General features: G+C 45.4%; 1 long non-coding RNA gene across 6 annotated transcripts; it reads left to right on the top strand.

Annotated features, from left to right (window-relative positions):
* The first annotated feature begins 28 nt into the window (after window positions 1-28).
* On the top strand, window positions 29-18,439 carry LOC140517137 (uncharacterized). Of its 6 annotated transcripts, XR_011971491.1 has the most exons (7): window positions 29-2,241; window positions 5,640-5,915; window positions 8,218-8,736; window positions 10,299-10,410; window positions 11,968-12,087; window positions 12,538-12,670; window positions 15,106-18,439. It is a non-coding gene; the product is annotated as an uncharacterized lncRNA (long non-coding RNA). The 6 variants fall into 6 exon arrangements; XR_011971492.1 differs by lacking the exon at window positions 11,968-12,087; XR_011971489.1 differs by lacking the exons at window positions 11,968-12,087; window positions 12,538-12,670 and having other exon boundaries at window positions 29-1,287.
* The last annotated feature ends 213 nt before the right edge of the window (window positions 18,440-18,652 follow it).

The following is an 18,652-nucleotide window of genomic DNA, read 5'->3' as shown; positions in this document are numbered from 1 at the left end:
TGCTGCGGCGGCAGTGGCTTCTCCTGGCCTTGCCCACTCCAACTCCCCTCCCTTATCCTATCCATGTGACAGGCTGGGGAGCCCAGATTGGGGGAAGCGCAGGGATCACATGCTTCCTATGTTACACATTTCGCCCCCCCTTCTTCTGCCTGTCCCCCTCCCTCTCCCCCCCTTCGGGCATCTCCACCCCTCCATCAATTGTCAATGTTCCTCGACCGCAATCAATCAGTTATTTGTCAGCTCTTGTCAATCCGCTCGTGATTTATGTCAGCTTTTGTTGCTGATTACAAGGCGGGTGCGACTTGAAGAGAAAAAGAGGGAGAGGGAGAGAGACAGAGACAGAGAGGAAGAGACCGAAAGGGAACCGGAGGAGGGGAAAAGGAAAGCAGTCGCGGCCGCTTAATGGAAACAGGGCGGATGGGGAGGGGGGGAGGTTCACGGGTGGAGAAAAAAGACAGAGAGAAGAAAAAAAGATGTCGTTCTGTTTCAGGAAAATAAATCGTAAGAGTAAACTGCGCGTTCTGTCTCAGAGCGCGGAGAAGGGAGCGGAGGGGCCTTCGCATCTTCTCGTTAGGTCCGTGGATTTCTGGAGGAGCTGGGGCATTAGGAAAGGGGACGGTGATGTCTAACTGGGGACAGTTCTACTCTGGATGCGTCACGGGGTACTGAGTTCCGTGCGGAGACTGTGGTGGATTGACCCTGACCCTCCCTCCCCCACCCCGACACGTCCTGATTCCAAGCATGAGATGGAAGGAAGCACTTGGTCCATTTGGCCTTGTGGGCCATAAACTCAGAGCCGCACCCCCTAAAGACACCATTCCCTGAGGGCTAAATTTTGGGGGGGGTATTCCGAAGGACTTTATGACTGGGTCCCTCTCCTTTCCTGGCATTGTTGCCCGAGTGTAGTTTTCCGCTCCATCTAGATAAGTCAGTTTTGGGCAGGGCAGGGAGAACGGGTCGTCAGGGAGAGAATTAGCGTCCGGCTTTCCTTTCGACTCCAAAGAAGTTTTCGGGTCCCCATTTCCCCTTAACTTAATGGCTATCTGGTGAATTAACTGATTATTTGCAGATCCGTTTTCCAAAGTCCTTTGGGTTAGTAATCTGTCAGGAGACGACGTGGGTTTTGGTGGCAATGGTTGGGGGGGGGGGGGACAGGAGGAACTACATTTTCACAGTCAACGATGGGAACTCTGACAGTTCTGGTTAAAGACAACCCGGTTTCCTCCCTGAGCGTTGTCGCTCTTGGTGTTTGGAATGGGAGTCGAAGTGAAGGAACGGCGTGTGCTGGTATACTTGGCTTTCTTTATGTACCTATACTTACCCATTCCTGTGCATGATTTCTCAAGGCTTTGATGGCCGCTGGAGGGACATCCGAGGTTACCTCGGGAAACTTACCGAAACTAGAGGTGGGAAAGCAGAAGAGCTTTATCTTCCTCCGGCCTTCACCCACCCCCCACCCAGCGACTGGAAAGACTTTGATTCTCCCCTCCCCCATCTTTTCCTCCCCAGGCTCTTCTTTTGTTGTCAAGTTCCTTTGATAAATGGTTGTGCTGTAGAGCTGAGAGAGAAGAGGGAAGAGGGTCGGTGGAGAAAAGCCGAGGTGGGGATAAGTGTGAGAATGGCGAAAGTGTAGGAGGTTTACTTATTGGGTTCTCACTTTGGGCTGGCTGCTGTACCGAAGGCATCCAGGCCCCAGCCCTGCCCTCCTAGCAGTTCTCTCTCTCTCTCTCTCTTTCCCCACTCCTTTTTCTTTTTGCACTCTCTGTCTCTGTCTCTCTGTCTCTGTCTCTGTCTCTCTCACACACACACATACACACACACGCTTACACTTACACAGACACCGCAAAGGTACCAAGAACTTTCTGTGGTGAGTTTTAATCTTTCGCTTTTTCTGTTTTTAATTCCGTCTCCCCCACCCTCGCCCAACTCGTTGGTAAACTTTTTAGGCAAGGTAATTTCCTAGGTAGTTTTGAGGCATTGGAGAGGGCGTGTATCCCATGTACTTGTGTCTCTACCACGTGTGTTTGTGAATGCCTTCTTGGGCTACATTGCGTGGTTGTCGGCGCGCTTGTACATCTCGGTTCGTGTGCTTGTTCCTGTACGTCAGAGAGAAGGAGAAAGGGAGAGAGAGAGAGAGAGAGAGAGAGAGAGAGAGAGAGAGAGAGAGAGAGAGAGAGAGAGAGAGAGAGAGAGAGAGATGTGTGCAGATCACGGAGTCCTCTTGTATCTGTGTTTCTGAGAGTAAGTCTGCATGTCTGTGTGTGTCTCCGCCTGGAACAGCTGTTGGGCTCCCAAGACTGAGGGACAGCTCTCCGGTCCCGAAGTCTGTCCGGGCTCCCCTAGCGGAGCTGGGAGATTAATGGGCGTGAGGAGGAGTCAGCTGTGGGAAGGGGGAAGCAGGAGGGGGACTGGCTCTCCGGGAACTAGAAGTGGGAGGGGAGGGGGAGAGAACCGATGAGACCAGCGTCTTGGGTACAGTGGTGGGGATCTGAAGAAGAAAAGGAGAAAGCAGTTATGCGAGTTGGGGAGAACTCCAGGGAGCCGTTCCCATCACTAACCCCTTCATTTTTGCATCTGAGGGGATTGCCATTATCCCCTCGCTCCAGTCATTTCTTCTTGTTTCCTCGGTTAAACACAAACTCTAATCTCTTTCATTCCACAGAGATGCGAAGACCCTCTCCCGCTCGCACATCCCCTGGCATTCTAGTCCCATTAGGAACTGGAATGGAGAAAGGAGCTCCCTACTTGCCTAGGCCCTTCAGAGTGTGTGTGCGTGCGTGAGTGTGTGTGTGTGAAAGAGAGATGTGTACCTTTATAGGAGTCCATTTGTCTCTGCAGCGTGCGTTTCTTTGTGCTGTGTGCCTTTTTGTATATGTAGGTCTGATTATGTTGTGTCTATGGTTTGTGTATTTTCTTTTAAGAAAATAACATACAAAAAGAGAAGAATGGGGTGCGCTGATTCACCCATTCATTTGGAAGGAATTCGGAAGAGGGTCCTCAAGTCCCTTAAAAAAAAAAAAAAGGCCGAAGTGTGGGGGAAGGCCAAAGAAGGGACCTGTAGGGTGGAGGTGGGGGGAGAAATTAATTACCTCGCTTCAGGCCACACTCTCCTTTCCCCTCAGTACCAGTTATTGGCCAGGGTGTCAAGCCGATTTTATTTGCACACAATGGAAATGATTTGTTTTCTCAGAAAAAGGAGTGGGCTGGCAGATATTTGAGGAGAGGGGGAGGAGGAGGAAGAAGAAGTAGGGGAGAGAGAGGCAGAAGGAAAAAAAAGTTTGAAAACGCCTTGAACTATTCACTGTCGAGATGGCTAATCAGTATTGAGGCTGGAGGGCAGGCGGGCAGTCTTTCAATGCCGCTTCCCTTTCATCTCGGGCTCGATGGAGGCGCTCAATTAAAAGCCTATCAGTTTGTAAGTAAATCAACGCCTATCAGAGTTGTCACATCAAACAAAACGATTATTATTGCAGCCCGCCTCCCCTATTAATCTCCCTCTAAGATAATCCGCTTGACAGGTCAGGCCCGGCGAGCTGGAAACCCTGGCCCAGAGCGCCCAAAAAATCCTGGACCGGCGCCTCTCCCCACCCCCACCCCCACCCCCACCCTCACCCCAAGCGTCCTCCCGGGAGGAGTAGGAAGAGGTGGATGGAGGAAGCCCATAACTAAGCAAAGCATTCCCCGGCCAGTTTGTCCAGCCCTGGCGATGTTTTGGGATCTGAGAATTAAACTATTGTTGTTTCACTGTTCAATCAGCAATCTAGGGGTCTCCCAACAGTTTTGCTTCGCTCCAGGGGTTGGGTGTGCGAAGAGAAAAGGAAAATACCAAGACCTTGAGACCTGGCTGCTCCTTCTTTACCTGGGCGCGCCTCTTGGTTGCAGACTCTCCCCCTTTCCTGGTCTCTTTTTGTGCCTTTCTCTATTTTTTCATCCCCTCTCTCTTTCTCCTTCCTTTTTCTCCTTCTCTCTTTTCATTTATTTTCTTTCTTTCTCTTCTTCCCTCTCTCCTCTCATCTCCCAGGCTTGCCAGTGAAAGAATATTTATTCTTCTCTCTAGCTCTCTCATGTCTATGCATAGTCTGTCTTATACATCATAGATAATGCATTATTTTCAGAGTCCGGGTTGCTTGCTTTCCTCTTGTAGGAAAGCCGAATTCGGGAACTCAGGGTATTTTCCAGGGACTCACTAAGTCAAGCCCTTCGGAATTTATTTCAAAGGCAGTGCTTTTTTTTTTTTTTTTTTGCGTGGGGGTGGGGGGAACCTTTCCATATAAAGGGCATGGTTGTGGTGTGTGTGGGAGAAGCCCGGAACAGAAAGGTTATGAAGTCGTGTTGCAGTATTTATTGAATTATTATTTAATGATATTATATTAACATCGCTGACGTGTTTCTTTTTGGTCCCCGGGGTTTTTTCTCTCTAGCTGGTCATTCTTCAGCCCTAAGGGATGCTTATGTGGAAGAGCGAGGAGCACTTAACATTTACAAAATAAATACAAGATTTAGAATTGAGACTTACCGGCTGGGCCTTAGCTCCCCCAAGCAGTGGTAAATGTGCTCCTTATGTCGCCTTAGGGGTTCTAGCTTTTCCTTCAAACACCAGCACAAACCCGACCTGCTCGTTTGTCAACTTTCCCAGCCCCTAATCCAAATATGCTTGAAAGCCCCTGGCCCCAAGACTTGGTCCTCGCTTACTCTTGTAAGCCTGATTCTAAACTCTTTTTACCTGAGGTGGGGGGGCAGAAATGGAGCCTGAAGTTTGGAGGATTCTCAGTTCTGTACCCTGATCTTCAAACCCCACGTTTCAGACTAGACTAGAATTCACAGGCGCTACCTCTCCCAGCTCTCTGGTGTCCAAAAGCCCTTATAACTCGCTAACATTTCCTAAGTAGAAATACACTATCTTTATGCTACCTATTCGATATATCGAATATAATATACCTATACTATTATACACATAAAGGTATCACCAGATTATTATACGCATGAAAGCATATAAAAAATCACTAGGCTAGGTGTAGTACACTTTGGCAATCATTTAAATATCTGATATTGAACCAGATATACATTCTATTTGTGCCGTCCCTTAGTTATGTATAGAGCTGCATTCATTATACATCTGTCCTCACATAGATATCTATGTAGCTGGATTTATTATAGTGCATACAGACGCTACATAACTACTTATGTAGCTAGACATATTGTATACTTGCCCACTCTGAGAATATCTATATAACTGGATATGCAAAACCTATGCAGTTACTTAGATATCTATTTAGAGGCTGTATCTAGTCCAGATTTATTATATCTACAAAATTACTGTATTAAGATTCTTTATCAAAATTCTGATCTTTTACATCTAGTTATAATCTTGATTTTCAAAGATATAGTTCTGCTCCTATATGTGCGTACAGAGCAATTGTGTCATATGTCAATTTAAATACCTAGAGCTATCTAATTAATATTATATCTGGGCATTTATATGCATATTTGTATTTTATCATTTATATTTCCGTACCTCTCCTAGGAATCCCGCTTTTACTATGCTTAATCATGTCAGTTTTTAAAATAAAGTGTCCATCTAGGCGCAGTTGCTTCTGTATTTATCTGAATAAATCTAGGTCTCCCATTTATTTCTCTAGCTTTCTCTTCAGATCCGGGTACCGTGAGACCTATTCCCAGCCCGCAGTCGAGCTCAGGACGCGGGGCTCGGAATTTCTCAGTCTGCAGAGCAGAGCGCACCCGCTCAGTCTTAGGTTTCGAGGGAGGCGGGACAAGGATTCCTCGGCAGCTTTTCGTCGGTGCCAATGAAAAGGAAATCAAGTCCTGACTTCCCCGGTGGAAAAAATAAAAACAAAACCCAACAACAGCAAAGCCCCCTCTGAATTTTCAGACCCTGATCCTGCCTTCTCATCCTCGTAAGTTTCCAGACGAGTTTGGGGAAGATATTTTTAAAGAAACAACGTTGGCACGACATAGGGGGTCTGGGCAGGAAGAGGGATGTCCGCGGGGAGTCTGTGTTAGGGGTGGGGGGAACAGCGGAGGGAGGAAGGGAGGTACAGGACGGATACGCTGGGGAGGCTTTGGTCACCCAGGGTCACAGGGGTAGAATCTGCCGGGAATAAATTCACAAGCATCCCTCTCTTCTGCCTTGCCTCCTCTCTGTTCTGTTGTTTTCCTTCCTTTTATCTGTCCTTAAGAGGAGAAAAGAGAGGTTTACAAGTAGACATTTATTACCAAGATTCACTTGTATTTGAATGCATCTGGTGTTGGGGGGGGGGGGGGAAGGGGAGACTCACTGTTTTTAAAAGTTAGAAATAACCTCAACGCCCCTGAAGGTTCTGCGTGTGTATGGGAAGGGGGGGGGGGGGCAGCTCCCAGCGTTTCTTGCCTCTTTGGAAGAAGGCGCCCAGTTCGCCTTCGAGATGGCTTTGTGTGTCTTTCTTAAGATGCACGCAAAACGAAAGAAACTTCATCGGGGACCGCAAAAGAACTTCTCTGTCTCGTAGTCTAGAGATAAATTCCCAAACCTGAGTCACAGACCTGAGTTCCTCCCTTCCTCTTTATGCCCCAACCCTCCATACCCCAAAGGCCCGGGTACTGAAGCCTCTCCGGGGTGGAGAGTCCTAGAAAGGAAAAGCGAGAAATATCTGATTAAGAAAATAAAGCCGCCTGCCGTGCCCTTCTCCCTGATTTACTCATATGCTCTCCCTCACCCCTTGCCCTAGCTGTGGCCTCCCAAAAGAGCCTAGAAATCTCCTTCCGCCTCCCCCCCCCTCCCCAGTTCTCGGCAGGCCCCCTTTCTCTCTGAAGTCCCCTTCTCTCATCCCAACCTACCCTCACTCTCCTTCCTGGGATAGGGGCACTTTTCCCCGGGAGAGGCCGCGGGGTGATAGCAAAAGAAGTGGCGGGTATGTTTTGTTTTTCATTTTCATTTCATTTTATTTTATTTTTAAAGGAGATGGAAGCTTAACATAGGCGGGCCGACTGCTCTCTGGTCGGGGGTCTGCGGGCAGCAGCAGCTCCTCTTGGGTCGGGGCGGGGGCGCAGAACTGCGCAGGGCTGGGGGGCGGCGGTATCTCTGCGGTGCCTGTCATGGGGGCGGCCGCGGCGGCTGAGTGATGAGGGCAGAGAAGGGCGCCCATAAATCGTGGGTGTCAGGGCGAAAAACTCTCTTTATTGTCTGCGTGATGGATGGGCCCGGGGACGAGACACCAAATACTTCGTATCGCCCTTAAATGGGAACACATTTTCCGCGGCCATAATTCATGTTTTTTAAATAGAAAGTTTGAAATGTTGCCTATATTTCACCCGCCCTGACATATTTATGAATCGCTCCCTGCATGCAAATATCATTATTTAAAGCGCCGGGGAGACTGCGGGGGGAGGGGAGGAGTGGACTTGCGGGGTGTGCATGTGTGTGGGGGGGAGTGCGTACGGGGGGTGTCTAACTCCCCAAACTGAACAATGAATAGGAGGTGGGGGGACAGGGATATCGTCACTGTTCCCCAAAATCTCAATAGCCACAAACATCCTCTCTTGGATCTTTAGGACGAGGGAAAAGTGACGATGGAAGAAGTTTGTAAAGGTTCAGTCCGCGACACCGCTCCCAGCTTTATACTGAAGGCTGAGTCAGGTCCAAAAAAAAAAAACCCAATCCAAAATTACGCCCCCCTCCCCGACCCCCACCAATAATAACCCAACATTTTTCATTCATTCAACTCTTTATTGAGTTTGATTCTCCAGTCAAGAGGCTGCATACTGGAGGGGCGCTGTCATTTCCCTACCCCCCACTTTAGGCCTTGAGAGCTGGGAACCTAGGGAAGCGGGGAGGCATCCCCTCCAGTTCAGGACCCTTCCTGAACTTCCAGTTACCCAGTCAGGCCGATCCCCTTTACACACCCCTTCCCCCCAACTGTACGTACACACACACACACACACACACACACACACACACACAGCCGGCAGCGAGCTCAGCAGCTGCAGCTCCAACGAGGAGGGCATTAAAAATAAATAAATGAATAAGACCCACCCCCCTCAGCCCCCTCTGATGCTCCCCCTCCAAAAAAGAAAGAAAAAAAGAAATTCTACCTAGCGGAGTAGCGTCCTCCCCCAAGCCAGCTACTTCTCTTCTGCATTTCTGTTATTGAGGAAGTAATCCGACAAAATGAATGAAAGTGATCCCTGGGCTATTCCCTATCTATCTCCCTTTCCCCTTAGGTCCCCGGCCGAGCACACCCACACATGGGCCGCTGAGTTGTGATGACTTTACCTGCGGGTCTCCCCGGAGGCTGCTCCTGCCCAAGCCGCAGAGAGAGAAGTAGGAAGAGTGAAAGAGGTAGAGGCAGACCCAGAGACAGACGGACAGACGGACGCGCACACGCAGGAGGGTCTCCTCTCTCGCCTCCCCACAGGGCTCTGGGACCCTGGTCAAATGGGTACGGAGAACCCGGCAAGCCGGGCGGGGAAACCCGGGAAAGGCAAGGAAGGGAAGAAGGGAAGCCGGCAGGCTGGGAGGAGGGAAGGGGGACCAGCGACACTTCCGCTAGGGGAGGGTGCTGCCCTGTGACGCGAGCCGGGCCCTCCCCTTCGCCGCCTGTAGTCAGTCTTCACAGCCTACCTTCCTTGGTGCTCGGCACCTCCTCCTTGGCTCAACTAGAGGCCGCCCCGCACCTCCAGTCCGGGATGGCCCCCTGGGAGCTGCAGAAATTCGCTGTCTCCCTCTATCCCATCTGGGAGGTAAGTTTCCGTGTCTGTTAAATAAGGTTAGCGTCTAAACACTCCTCCTTAGTTCTCCATTCCGGCAAATGTGACTTTTGATTATACCGACATCTCTACTGACTCATCCTTGGTCCCTGGCTCGGCACCCCATTCAGCCCCCGTTAGGACAAAAAGTCCCATCAAGGATGTGGGGATGAACCTCTGGATCGGAACGCCTGTCTTTTATACTGAGGAGACTCACTTTTGTCTTCTGTACCTACACCCTCTAATCCTCCTGCCCTAATACCCCCACCAGAACTGAAAATGTCCTCATTCTTTAAATTTCCCTAGAGCATCTTGTCTGAATTTCTCCTTTGCCCCCATTACTCAATTTTGTAGTAAATTTGTATATATGTTGTATCCCTCCAGCCCCTTAAGAAAGTAAACTTCTTCGTTGCAGAGGCAGTCTTTTTTTTTATCTTTGTATCTCAGGAATAGAACACATTCATTCACTCATGCTTACATTCATTCAAAAAGCATTTATTAATCGTGACACCCCTCTCCCCACCCTCCAAAAGTGCCAGGTTTGAGGATAAAAAGACAAAAACCAGAAAGATCCCTTCCCTAAAGGAGGGAACATGTACACAGATAAATGAGCACATATATATATAAACACATATATGTGTGCATGCATACATACATGAATACATACATACATATACACAGTAGTTTCTGAGAAGCTGGAGTCTGCTAAGCACCTGGGTGGGTGGGAATGACAGGTCTTTTATAGGAGGTGGCAAAACACCCAGTACAAACTATTTCCGTTAGGAGGCCTTTGACAAATGTTCCTTGAATTAAATGGAATGATCTTTCCAAAGCCCTTCAGGCCAAGCCACTGGACAGATAAACCCTTCCTGCCCCCTCCCCCTCAAAAAATGTTTAAACACTTCAAGATACTCCTCTACAAGGTAAAAGGCACAATATGTACCTCTGGACAGGGACATCCTGCCTTCTCCCTCCCTCTTTCCTTCCCCATTATCCCTGGCCTGGGTTGGCCCCCTTATTCCTTTCCTCTACCAAGTTATGGGATAGCCACTTAACTCTCTACTACCTACCATGTAGATTCAAGGAAGGAGGGAGGGAGGGAGGAAGGGAGAGAGAGAGAGAGAGAGAGAGAGAGAGAGAGAGAGAGACAGAGAGAGAGAGAGAGAGAGAGAGAGACAGAGAGAGAGAGAGAGAGACAGAGACAGAGAGAGACAGAGACAGACAGAGAGAGAGACAGAGAGACAGAGAGAGAGAGAAAGAGAGAGAGACAGAGAGAGAGACAGAGACAGAGAGACAGAGACGGAGAGAGACAGAGAGAAAGAGATAGAGAGACAGAGAGAGACAGGGACAGACAGAGACAGATAGAGACAGAGACGCAGAGACAGAGAGACAGAGAGAGACACAGAGACAGAGGCTATCTTGGGGAGTTCTCATTATGAAGGGGGCGATAGGGATAAGGAGATTAGATCCCAGATTTTGGGGTATCTACCTCCATGGCCAAAACCAGATGGGAAATATCTATCTATTAACCCAACAAATACTTGTGAATCTCTTAGGTCTAAGGCACAGGTCCTGCAGTGGATAAATCAAGACAGAAAATACAGTCTCTATCTTCAAGCAACTTACCATCTAATTGGGTAGATGAAGCACAGACACATGAAAAAATAGGTAAGCACAGAACCATGCAGAACTCTGAATTTAGAGTCAGACAATCCAAGTTTGAATCTGGTTTTTCCACTTCCACACATCTGTGTGACCTTGGCCAACTCACTTTACCTCAATGGATTTTGGTTTCCTCATCTGCAAAATGAGAGGGATTGGATAATATGATTTTACAGTTACCATTAAACTCATTTTACAGTTACCATTAAACTCATTTTACAGATGAGGAAATTGAGACTGAGATTTCCCCAGCAACATAAAACTAAGAAATGCCTGAGATGGGATTTAAACCCAAGTCTCTCTAATTTCAACCCAAGTACAGCTCTCTCTCTCTGTCTACTATGCCAGACTGCCTCTCATTTGAGGGTGAAATGAGGGACTTTGGCCTTCAAGTTTCTAAGCTTAAGGATGCTATTGGCTGAACTTGACAAGGGCTGACAGAGTACAGAGTCTAAGTACCACTCAGATTCCCCCTTCAGAGGAGAGATCTATCACTATGGGGGTGGGAATGGTTAGGAAAGAAATCCGAACTTGAGCTGCAGTTCGGAAGAGTGAGAGAAGAGTGAGAAGAGGATTGTAGTCTGGGTAGTAGAAACATTGGGAGAGAGGGAATTAGTTTTCCCAGCTATACCCCATTCTTACCTTCTTATATTCTCAGTCTTCCCTCATTCCAGCATTATTGGCTCTTTTTTTGGTTGGTTGACCTACCACTTTTGTTATCTATTTTACCTGACTACCAGGACAGCACAGATTTCCTCACCTGTGTATGGAAAAAAATCCCATCAGTTTATTCCAGATGAGGGGGAAAGTTTTCAGAGGGAACTTTTACAAGAAACCCAAGGAAAACAAAAGAAAACTAACAGAAACTATACCCTGACCGCAGATTGACTCAGCTTGCATAGTTTATGGAATGCTCCCACCTCTTAGTTTCTTTCATTTTAACTCTTGGCGGGGGGAGTCAAAGCTAAACAAAAGTACACAAATCTTCTGGTGCAAGGTAGGTTTGAGTTGGCACTGCTTCTAGATAAGGAGGGAAGGGCTCTCTCTCTCACTTGCAGAACTTGTTCTCAGTCTTATTTTTTGTATTTGGGTCCTCTCTGTGACAGCCCCTCTCTCTTGACCCAGATTGTGTTGTAAAGCCTCTATAAATCTGCCATACTCCTGGGATGTAGAAAGAGCTCCCTCACCTGCCTCCAAAGATTCTGTCCCCTTGTCTGACTACCCTGCCTTGACTTTGCAGACTCCTCCTTTGTCCTTGGTCTTAAATGCTCTATGGGTTTATGTCCCTGGATCATGCTACCCTTCCCCTGGCCTATTCTCTCTGTCCTATTTGGTTTCCTTAGACTATGTTCATTAGGTGAGAAAGCAGATTTTACCTGATAGTAAACCTTGACTTCTTCCTTTATTGATTCAAAATTAGTACCTGGGGAGTAGTCACAATTAGTAGCCATCTTGATGGTAGACACCATCTTCTCCAGTCTGTTGGTTATACCTCAGCTCCTTCCAATGATGACAAATAGATCCCCAGTCTTTCTTTTTTTTTTTTTGTTTCAAAACCCTCAGACTCTGTTGGATCACTAGCTTTCCTGTTGGGAAGATTCCTCCAGCTTTCATCTTAATGGTAAAGCAGAAATGTTCAACAGCTCTTAAGCTCAATGAAGGACCAAGATTTTTCCATCTCAGGTTTATAACTCTACTACTTCTCCAGATTCTCTCTAATGATTCACCCCCAAGTGCCCCCACTTACCCAGTTACTCACCTAAGAGTGAGTGGCCTTTCTGATTCATAATAGTCTTTCTATATAAAACATAGCATAATTAATATACAGCATAATTAAATGACATGATTTATATAAGGGATAATTAAGAGTCCTAATTACAATAATTTGGGAGCCAAGTCTGGGAGATACAACTTTGTAACTTTAAAATATAATAATAGAAAACCCTTATACAGTGTGTCCCCCAAATTTTAGTGTAGTTTAAAGCTTTAATAAGTTTAAGCTGCTTTGTGACTTTTGGGATACTCTGTATAAAGCTCTAATATTTGCAAAGCACTTCACATACAGTATCTCATTGACCTTTACAACAAACCTATGAAGTAGGTAATACTTATATTATTATCCCCATTTCACAGGTGAAGAAACTGAGACTCAGTGTTGAGTGACATCCGTGGTCATACAGATAAATGTCAGAGGTGGCATTTGAGCCTATAGCTCAAATGGATTCTCATCAAGCCCTCTATCGACTATGGAAGTCTCCATACTAAAGTGAGACTGATTTTTCCTGCTTGGCTTGTAAGCTATCTCGGGTGGTAATTATTTCAGAGTCACAAATCATAAGTACAATGCTCTGCAATGAGATATTGAGTTGGGAGTCTATCACCAAACTAAATTGGCTGTCTAAATGACAACAAATCAACACCTTAACAATGTTAGTTCTATAGGACAGCTGGTCAATTGCTTTGGTTGTTTTAGTGGATTTCAAGACTTTATGAATCAAGAATGTAATATGGCAGCTTCCAAAGCTAATGTAATCTTGAACTGCATTCAAGAGAGGGGAAATATCCCAAATAAAGGAGATGATGTTCCCATTATACTCTGGTCCTAATCAAACTATATCCAGGGTATTGTGTCTAGTTCTAGGTACCATATTTTAGGAGGGAGACTGAAAAGATGGAGGACATTCAGAAAATGGTGACTAAGATGGTAAAATGAATAGAAATCATACCAGTGAGGATCAATTCAAAGATTTGCATATGTTTATCTTAGACCTGAAGAGGAGAGTTAAGGGGTCCATGAAATCTGTCTTCAAATATATTAAAGGCTATCTTGTGGAAGAGAGATTAGATTTGATCTACTTGGCCCCAGAGGGCAGAAGTTGTAACAATGGGGGGAGGTTGCTATCCGAAGGTAGAATGGAATGCCTTAGGGAGATAGTAAGGTCTTCTCACTAGAGATTTTTAAGTAGGTGCCAGGATGACTACCAGTTGGAAATGTTTTACAGGGAATTCTTATCCAAGAATGTGTTGAGTTAGATCACCTCTGAGTTTCCTTCTGACTTCTGTGATTCTGTAAATCAGTGAAAATATCAGCTAGTCACTGATCAATCCATTCATCTGGTTTGATCTGGTTGACAGTAGAGACAGACTGACTTCTTACCTCCCTCCCTTATCAGTCCTCCCCCATCATTCTGTTACAACTGGCAAGTATAGCTCAATAAGTAGCCAAGAACATGGTCAAGATAGATCAACTAGGTTAGGGTAAGGGAAGCATATCTTGATGTTTCTTGGGGGAAAAAAAGATATGAGCAGAAAGCATTTTTTCCCCTTATAGTTACTGGGATAGTAACTAGGAATGTGGGATTTCGAAGCTCTTCTTTGACCTTCCTCTACCCTTAAGAACCAGGACAAATGTGGTTCTCTGTATTCCTCCCAAAGTCCTGTCACCTTGACTCAGCTCTCTCACTCCTTCTGGCTCTTCTTAGCCCTCTCCCCCTCCACTTCTACTCCATTCAGGGTTTTGTTTTTTGAAAAAAATGTGATTTCCAAGTCCCTGGAAACTGTCCTTTCATTGTCTTGGCCTCCTGGGGATGGCTATCCAACCTTGGACAGAGCCTCATCCAGCCTCCAAACCTCAGAGTCGAGTTTGATTTGTCCTCCTTCTTCAACCTCTTTATCTAATCATTTTCCAAATCCTGTTCTCCTTTCTTTGAAATGCCTCTTGTTAAATCAAGCAGAGGACAGGGCAGGGGAAAGGGAAAAGGCTGAGTGGAAAGACTGCAACATCAGAACAAGGAACAATAATAGACTCCATTATTTTACACATAGGATACTTCATTCCATATGGAAGGAGGGAGTAACAAGCCACCTTCAAGATTCCCCCTCCATTCCCACCACTCCCACCTTAGTGTAGTCCCTCCTCCTTTCTCAGCTGAGTCTTTTATCTGGTGTCTTTGTTTTTTGAACCTAAACGCCTAAACAGATCTTGAATATCTCTAACTGACTTATCTTCTTTAAACACCACTAAGGTCACAGTACTATTTTAAAAACAAACACCCTTCAAAGGTTTCCCTTTTGCCTAAAGCATTTTTAAGGATTTGTGATTTCTTTGGGGGTAAGGAACTTCCTTTGACAATGCGTATCAACAAATATTCTGTGATTTGATTCTCTCCAGAAGGTGATTTCATAGGGAACTCCCAGTGAGTAAATTTCCTCTACTAGTCTCAGGACTTGATCTCTGATTTATTGCACTAGACAGTTGCCTGGGGTCACACTGGTTAAATGATTTACCCAACTTCACACAGCAATCAAATGAAGGAGGTTGGTCTTGAACTCGGGTCTTTTAGACTCTAAAGCTGGCTCAATGCCTTCTATGCCAGGTTTCTGTCTCTGACTAAAGGATTAAAGTCCCAAATTCTTATCCTCCACTCTCTGTCTACAATCGACTTTTTGATGAACCATTTGCTGACGCTCCCTAGCACAAAACTTTTACTCCAATTAGATAAATTTGGCATCTGGACTCCTACCTCCATGACTTTGTCCACATCATCCCTCTTCCCTTTTATTATCTTTCCCTCCCTCTTCTGCCTAGCAAAACCATCTTTATCCTAAAAGATGCAAATCAAGCTTTTCTTCTAGAATCATAGAATTCTGGAGCTGGAAGAGACTTTAAAGACTGACTAGCCCAATTTTCTTATTTTACAGATGAAGAAACTGAGGTCCATAGCGGTATAAGGACTTGCTCACAATCACAGAGTGACAGAACCAGTGCAAGAACTCATTCTCCTGTGTTCTTTCCACCACATCAACTATCTCTGCTACAGTGATCTTCCATGGAACTCCTATACTCCTTGTTGTCTCTATAGCTTATATTAATTCTCAGATATATCCTGCTTTGTAACATCTGTATTGTTTTCTACCTCTCCTAATTATTTTTGTACTATTTGATTTTTATGCATATCTGCTCTGTTTTCCCAACTGAACTATACTTTTTTTTAAGGGTAAGGATCAAGTCTTTTATGCTTTTGTCTTTCCCTGAATGTCCAGAATAGTGCCAGGAGCATAGCACACATTAATTTTTCAGATCAATGAATTCTTTAAGATGATATTTTTCAATCAGGGAAGAAACATGGTATAGTGCTGGACTTAGAGTCAAGAGAAACCTGGGTTCAAATCTTCCCTCTGATGCTAGGTGACTATTTCCAAGTCACTTAAGTTTCATGGAACTTTGTTCATCTGTTAAAATGGGGACAATAATACCCATTTCCATCACTAAGGGGGAGAATATCTATAAAATAAATAATAAAGTGATCTGAGAATATAGCCTATTATTAAACACAGGAAATGTTGCTGAGCAGAGAGACTAATTGGGCAGCTAAATCTGAGTGGGACAGAAGACTCATAACCTTCCAGAAAACCCATTCAATGATATCTCCTTCTCATGGCTATTCTAATACTTGAGCCCTAATTACACTTATAAGCTGGGGAGCAGTATGGGGTTGAAATTCTCCCTCTGATGCCCACTACATCTGTGGCTCTGGGCAAGCCATATAATCTCCCTGGGACTCAGTTTCCTCATCTGTAAATGAAGGGATTAGACTAGATGGCTTTTCCAAACCCTCCCAACTCTACATGTAGGAACCTATCCTGATTCAACAAAGAGCCCTCCAGGAGCAATGTTGAGTCCAGAGAAATCACCTGGAGGTCATTTTTTTCTCCAGGACACCTCCTCCCTCCCCCATCACCAAAGGCGGCTCCAAAAAGAGACTCTCTCCTCTCTGAACTAGAATTCCTTCAGTACATAAGCCAGAACAGGACTGCTGTGGAGTGACTCAGTCTCTGACAAACATTAGTCATCTGTTTGAAATGCAGAAGGAAGGGGGTGTGAGGAAATGGAGGGAAGGGGGAGCAGAACTGGGGAATTCTTTTATGCCCTGCATCTCAAAAGCTGACAAGAGCTTGAGAAATGGAAATGACTGATAATTAGTAAACCTGCTCCCCCTCAAATGTTAAAAGGCACACACCCCACCTTGTCTTTGTGACCTCTGAAGGTAGGTCATCCTTTCTTGTGTAGAACCTGTCACTTTGGTGACTCATTTTTCTTCAGCAGCTTTGAGTGAGAGTTCCATACCAGAGAGGCTAACTCTTCCTGAACTGTGGGATGACCCTGGACACAAGTTCTCTGTCCCTTCCCCCACCTCTATCTCCTCATCTCTCTCCCCTCCTCCACCCCCAGGTCTGAGTTTCCTAGGATATGACAGAATTGATACTGGGCTTTGAGATGATTTGGACAAGTATGTGGAGGATGGGTTGGAGACGGGAGAGAGTGGGAGCAGGGAGCTAGGGGATGAGGTCATGGACTGGGGGTGGTAATTGATTATATCATAGGACCATGGGATTCTGAGTTCCAAGGAACCTTTAAGACTATCTAGTCCAGTCCCTCCAGTTTACAGATAAAGAAGCTGAAGACCCGGAGATTAGGGGACTTGCCCAATGTCACACAGATAGTATGAAGAAAACAGAGCACCTATTTTCCATTGCATGGGGATGGACGTTAGAGATATTATGGAAATAGGATCAACATGACTTGTTGTGTGTGTTCATGTATGTATGAATGTATGAGAGAGAGAAAGGAAGAGAGGGAGGGAGAGAGAAAAAGAGTATGTAAAATATAAGAGAGGAAGGAGGAGAAGAAAAAGAAGAGGAAGAGGAGGAAGAAGGAAAAAGAGGAGGAAGAAAGAAGGGGAGGAGGAGGAGGAGAAGAAGAAGGAGAAGAAGGAGAAGAAGGATGAGGAGGAGAAGGAGAAGAAGAAGGAGAAGATCAAGAAGAAGAATGGAGAAAAGAGGACTATCTAAGGGATTAGTAGGATACTGAATCCTAAACAGAAAAATAAAATTTTGGAAATAGATATTAGGTTCTCCCTCACTGGACATCTTCAAAGAAAGTCTAGATGCCAGCCTGGAATTGCAGCAGAAGGGGCTCCATTGAGGACCCTTCTTTAGGGCCTTCTCAGAGAAAGGACTTCTGAGGTCACTTCCAAGTTCATTCTGAAGGAATTTTCATCGTGGATGACATTAAGACATTATCATCATCTGACCTTTTGGGAAAGCACCTATTTGGCATGGCATTTGAAACACACAGAGGCAGAACAGTGCCCTCAATTCAATTCAATAAACATTTAGGGCTGGGTGTGAGTCAAGAGTGGAAAGGAAGGAGCATAGACCTACAGCACAACAGATGACAAATAGTAATAGAAGGAAGTGCTTGCTATGTGTCAGATGAGTGGTACAGAGAGTAAATGGAGGGAGCAATTATAAGAGGGACCAACTGGGTTCTAATCCTTACTGGCTCTGCTGCCTTGTGTAACCTTGGGCTTCCGTTTCCTCATCTGTAGAATGAGGGCATTGGACTTGACTTCCAAGGTCCGTCCTAGCTTAAAATCTATTATCTATGACCCATACACGATTGGACGTAGTTTCATGAAGGAGGTGTGTCATGAGCCCTGGGCCTCGAAGGATGACTAGAACAGAGATAAGTGGAGAGGAAAAGGGAAGAGGAAAGGCATCTTGGGCAGGAGGAATTCCTTGAGTGTTGGCTTGTATGCACTGGACCACTGCCATCCTGTTTGACCTCTGTTATATACTCAATCATTTTCAAAACTGAATTATAGTTATTTATATAAATGACTCATTTCCTGCTTGAATTGTAAGCTCCTCTAGGGCAAGAATTTCCATTATCTTTTTTTAAAACTATATTTATGTGAGCAGGACCTAGCACAATGCCCAGCATATGTATAAATGTAGTACATAATAATGTTCCTTGAACTGAACTGAGAATGGAAGCGCTCTGTAAAGCTTCCACACTTTCTTACGATATTCAAGTTTCTTTTTCTTTCTCTTAATATCAAGCTGTTGTGACCCCTCTCCCTCTTTTTTCCCCTAGCATTTCTTATTTTCCTGGTGTTCCAGGGACAAGGTCATGTTGAGGAATCATGGAATCTAATAAATAGAAGATTCTAGTTCTAGTAACATCATTTAATTACAGGACTTTTTAATGTGCATGTGTGTGCATGCGTGCGTGCGTGCGTGTGTGTGTGTGTGTGTGTGTATGATCCCTTTAGCAGGGTCTGAGAGAAGCCTATGGATCTCTTCTCTGCATCATGTTTTTAAATGCATCACAGAAAATACACAATATTACAAAGGAAATCAATTACATTGAAATAATTACCAAAATATTAAAAGTCCAAGTCCA

This window comes from Notamacropus eugenii, chromosome 1, assembly GCF_028372415.1.
Source record: "Notamacropus eugenii isolate mMacEug1 chromosome 1, mMacEug1.pri_v2, whole genome shotgun sequence".
In the NCBI taxonomy this organism is placed as follows: Eukaryota; Metazoa; Chordata; class Mammalia; order Diprotodontia; family Macropodidae; genus Notamacropus; species Notamacropus eugenii.
This window is presented reverse-complemented; position numbering and strand designations above follow the sequence as displayed.